Source organism: Chenopodium album, chromosome 21 (assembly GCF_948465745.1).
Source record: "Chenopodium album chromosome 21, dcCheAlbu1.1, whole genome shotgun sequence".
NCBI lineage: Eukaryota > Viridiplantae > Streptophyta > Magnoliopsida > Caryophyllales > Amaranthaceae > Chenopodium > Chenopodium album.
In genome coordinates this window covers 27,445,240-27,451,239 of record NC_137854.1, presented here as the reverse complement: position 1 = coordinate 27,451,239, position 6,000 = coordinate 27,445,240, and positions in this window count along the sequence as shown.

Sequence of the window (6,000 nt, the reverse complement as noted above, 5' to 3'; positions counted from 1 at the left end):
GGGGAGGAAAAGGATGATGCTCACTAACAACAGATCCCCACTCTCTTTTTACTGTTTTTTGTTTGTATTCTTCCTTTACAATTTCCTTTTATTTTTAAAAGGTAGTTGAGTCCTTATGGTCTCAACTTCTGGGAGGAGGAAGCTCCGATTTCTCAAATGACACTTTCGAAATCATTTGAATACTAAAGTGGGCCAATTTGCCGACTGTATGTGAAAAAAAACATTTGATGAATCGTACAGTTTATCAACACCATTGACGATAATAATTTCCCATTGTGAGACTGTTTTCTCATTCCTCCTTCCTTCTTCCTTCCTCAACAAACAATAATGGTGGATTCCACTTAACACCACAACAAGCACCATCCTCAACACTACCAACACCACAACAACCCCCAATCCCAACACCACCATTTTCGGCCTAATAAAAATATAGAAATTAATGGCATGGCTAACCCTGAAAGGTAGATGTTTTGTTGTTTAATTGTGATTTTTCTCTCGACCTTTATTGTTGCAGAAATCTTCAAGTTTCATTGTTGGTATATAGAAAATGGTGGGTTTAGTTCTAATTTCTGTAACGTCTACTTTCATAGAGTAAAGTTGTCTAATAAGAAAAAAAATTTGAAATGACATAAATGCCCATAAATTTCACACCAAAATGACGAAAGTGCCCCTTTGAGAAACATACAAGTTTCTCATGATTGTATATTCTCATTTGGGAGTCGGGAGGTGGGTTATTTACTAGTTTTCACCAAAAAAAAAAAAAGAAAAAAGAAACCAAAAAAAAAAAATCAAATACTAGTAATTTGCAAATAAATCCTTACTAGATGAAGCCCGTGCGATGCACGGTTTGTTTGAATTTTCTAAAATATATTTTTTTTGTAGTTATGTGCTAAAATTTATTGCATATTTAGATAAAATTCTTAATATCAAAAGATAATATTTTATATTTAATTAATTTAAACTTAAAAATATCATTTGTCAATTTTGCTTACGTGGCATTTGAATTATTTAATTGTAAAATAAATTAATAATCTCTTATTTAATTGGCTACAACTAAACTTTATAATCGTACGTGGCGCGTTAAGAAAATTAAATCCTACGTGTCTCTCTAAAAACTCGGAAAAAAACTCCCTTTATATATACTAGGGGAGCCAACGCGCGCGATGCGCGCGGTATGGCTAGGCAATGTCTAAAAATTATATTGACTTGTCTTTACACCTAAGCTATGTGTTTGATTTAGTTACATGTATAAATCATTTTAGTAGTTTGTAGTCTTGTACATTGTACATAATTACGAACATGAAATGATTTATGGAATCTGAAGGACCTTTAAACTATTAAACTAAGAATAAAAAAATAAAAATAAAAATGATTAGAAAAGAGGGTTAATGGTAGAAATTGCATTATATATGAGTAAATAATATTATTAATATATCTAGCAATCTTGACTCTTGAACATATGAGAAAATAATCAAATTTATAAGTATAATAAGTCAAGAAAGGTTGACCTAGAGTACACGTGTTTGTCTACTCTGCTACTTGAATGCATCCAGCCATGCTGAAAAGTGAAGAAAGTACTTGAAGTTGGATATTTGGTATTCTAATAAGTATTTTCTTGCACTACAGAGACTATGGCCATGAATCATGATTGCATCCTACCATGAAGCAAAAATCATTATAATATTGAAACAAGAAAATCAACCGTCAGTCCGCCATCACTATATTAGTAGGCATGTAAATTTGGTGACAATTTAAAAAAAATCATAATCACTTGGGTTCGTTTGGCATCACTGTGGTTTTCTGTTTTTTGGTTTTTTGTTTTTTAAAATCATACGACATATGTGACATAATGAATCAAAATTAGTCAAACTTATTAAAACCATGATATTTATGAAAACTAACAATAAAAAAGTGGAAACACCTTTTTCTTGTTTCCTATTTTTGGTTTTTTGTTTTCAAAAAAACTGGAAACTGAAAACAAAAAACAATTAGATTTTCAGTTACATAAATAAAGGGTAATTAAATGAGCATACTAAAGTAATTAAGTGAAAATCCCCCTTCTTCCACAACATATTGAGACCATCAAGATCAGAATGAGGAATCCTCTATAAAACAAGCAGAGTAGAGCATAGAAAGTAAAACGAATAAAAAGGTCACTTGTAGACAATATAATCACAAACCATTAAAACAATCAACCTGTAACACCCCAATAATTCTCTCTTAAAAACCTGTAAATAACCTGAACAAATTCAAGAGAATTACTAGTGTGCTACCGCCACGTGTTCAAACGTTAAGGCTATCTCAGAAATTAGCAGCGGAAAACCAAAACAGTTTTAAATAAACCTCAAAGCAAAGTATTTAAATCAAAATAAGTATTACAAGTTGGAACCTTTAAGGCCCTTATTCAAAACCCAAAAGTAATAGTAAGTGATTAAAATTCAGTGTTAAAACAAACTTAAACCAAGGGAAATAGTGTCAAATAAAATCGAGTTAAAATAAAATCAAACTTGCAAGGAACACGAAATAAAAGCAACCAACTCTCTACTCAAGATCCCACAACCCTGATGAATGCTGCATGTGAGAGAACCTGTGGTTATTCTTCTCCCCAATATTACAAGTGTAAAAATTGGATCGTCACAGGGTCATTGAAAGGCAAAGGCCATGACCAAAGAAGGACACACACACAAAAGCACGCAATCAGCAAAGCTGAGTACATATAAGCTGCAAAGTAAAATAAGGAAGTACTTAACATGCTACTAATAATCAATCATACGCATCATTAAATAACAAACTCAACACACGACTCGATTATTTAATTTATTAAGACTCCACTAGCTAATAGTAGCTAACTCATTTCAATTTATTCATTGGATTTAGCAATAGACAAGGTTGTCCAACCCATGTCCCATTTGGAACATCAATAAAGAAAAACCCCATGCCTCCTTTCGGAAACATCAATAAACATCCAACGACCACGGGCGCGACTCCGTGACCGTAGTTAGTATGAGATCTCACCTAACTCCTAGTTTTGAAAAATATTTGAAATAAGAGACTCGTAGATCAGACGGCCTCGAGAAAAGTACACGGCTAATACCCCATGTACCCCAACCCCTGATTGTCATTACTCCAGAAGTGCACCAATCCAGAGTTTTATTGCTCATCCATCTTGCACTTTACGTGATTTACAGGTTTAGACTTGGTGATGACTCATATGCATAACAATTCAATCAATCCAATATCAATTCAATCAAGTAAAAACAACTTTTCAATTTCAATTCTAAATTTATTAGTGGCAAGCAATATTTATTAATTATTCCTTTACTACCTCGGTGTATAAACACCTTGAGTGCATAAGGCACCCCAAACTCTTAACCTTGTCTTATAAGACATGAACCATTCCTTTACTCATCCTATTTCATTAAATCATGAATGAGTAATAATTAAATCGTTTCACCAATCGCATACCTTTGCCTCTAAGCACACCTTGCATAATTAGTACATAACCAATAATTGCAATAAGAAATAGTGCACATCAAATGAAATTCGCAATGTATAACCAAACAATTTAACCCAGTCATCCCTAGACATGATACTAAGTTCTCGATCCATCCTTAAACATGCACCTAAAAGCAAGGTTTTGTAACTTGTACGTACCTTGAGTAAACAATTCGATTGGCCACTTTAGAGACTAAAAATCACCTTCTACAAAGTCCTCTCCTAAATCAAATAATAAGGAATAAATCAATACCAAAGCAATTAAAATTACAGCAATACTAAAGCATTTAAAAATCTCTCAAACCATTAAAATAAAGTCCTTAAATTAATCCCATTAGCCAAAACTAATAGTACAACATCCCAACTACAAATTTATGTGTTAAAATCATGAAAATATAGTGTTTAATAATAAATTACAGCAACTTTAAAGTGGTTAAATAAATCTGAAAATTTGGTTTAAGCATATAAAATAATCCCATAAGCATAATTATTTGAAAAAAAGTCATCATATAGCAATTTAGAGTGTTAAAAACCCAAAAATACATCAATTCAATGCAATTAGAGGCTTCAAAATAGAAGATACAAAATCTGAAAATTTATTAATAATCAAAATAATTGAACTTAAACATAATTTACACATAATATAATTAGATAACTTAATTAGTATGTTTTAAACCCTAAAACCATGAAAAATCAACATTTAAACCCTTAATTTTTAATTAAACCAAATCTGAAATTTTATTCAATAAATTAAACATGATAAAACTCATAAATTTATAATCTTTTATAACCCAAGTATAATATCAAACCATAATAATAATAATTCATGAACAAAATTTCAATAAGGATTAAAACTTTAATTAAAAAAAAATAACAAGAATAAGAGAAGAAGAAATAAGGGGAAGGAGAAAGGGAGGAACCGAACTGCTGCTGGTGGCTCGGCTGGCGGCGCGGCGGCAGAGGCGGTGGTGGCTGCTGGCGGTAGGAGGAAGGAGAGCTTTTCTTTTTTTTTGTACGTGAGAATTGAGGGAGGAGAAGGAGTATAAGGGTTTTTATTTGGGCTTTAGTTTCCTAATTAGATTAGGAGTAGTATTCCTAAATAGACTAGGATTATTTGTAAATCAATAATAAAAAAAATACACTACTTTATTTTAAATCCTTCCATAAAATAATTTATTTAATGAAATTACCATAAATATAATTACAAGAATAATATATAATTAAATTATAATTAAATTAAAATGTGGGGGATTACACAACCCCAAATCAATTACAATTGCAAAATTAAACCCATATAAATATACCCATGTGGATCTAACTAACCCAGATCACACCCAAAAAACTCAACAAGACAGCAAATTCACCAAATCATGTGTTTTGCATTCTTCGCCGCATTCGTTAATCCTCCTATGAAATATGAACAATAGTAAGCTTCATAATATGCCCGACTATACCCATGTTTTACCCTGCATGCATTTTAACATTTTTTTTTTTGAAGGAGCATTTTAACATTAATTCATTCGTTGAAGTCATAGTTTCTCAAAAAAAAAAAAAATGAAGTCATAGATTAAATTTTTACTGTACAACATTTAATTATCTTAATAACATATATGTTGACAAATTATAAGGTTTCATTATTCAATTGAAGAACGAAGGTAAAAAAAAAAGTGAGCCCTGTCATAATTTATATTAGACTTAATTGGGGAGCTTGTTGATGTATTGTGTCTCGTAACAACCATAGACCTAGCTCGCAAGATATAGGACGGGAAATCAAAGCAATATTCACAAGGTTGGGGAAAAAATGACATACAAACTAGTAGCATGAGCCCATGCCCCATGGTAAATCCATCTTGATTGCTCGCTGGTCATGGCTATTGAGAATTACACCAAGCCACCAACCACAAAAAATAAGCTTGCCAATAAAAAGGGAATATTGTCACTCTACTCTTGCAAAATTTCTATATACCCATCAGCTCTTTCGTAAAATTGACTGTGTATTCTGGTTTGTTAAAATAACCATGATAATCAGATAAAAATTTAAACTAATAGAGTAAATAATCAAACCACGACTACATTGAAGCCATCCCTCTTCCTCTTAAATTGTTAAGTCACTCAATCAATCTTCAAACAAACACACACATACTTAAATTGTAAAATTGATATTCAATAATTTAAAATAACGATATACTTAAATTGTAAAATTGATATTCAATAATTTAGTCAAAAAATTAATGATATACCCAAATTGCAAATTGGTATTCAATCATTTAATTACCTCACCTCAGAAACTACTTCAATGGAGGAGAGAAAGCCCGGTAGGTAACTTAATGAAGAACTAATAATTTGTTTAAACAGAGGAGGAAGGAGAGGAAGGGACGCTTAGGAAGAGAAAAGAGGAGAAGCCGAAAAGCATTCACATCGAGGGAAAACACATAGAGACTATTACTAACAGATACAAGTACTAATAACATTAATGGCCATGGGTATATTAGTAAATTAACATTT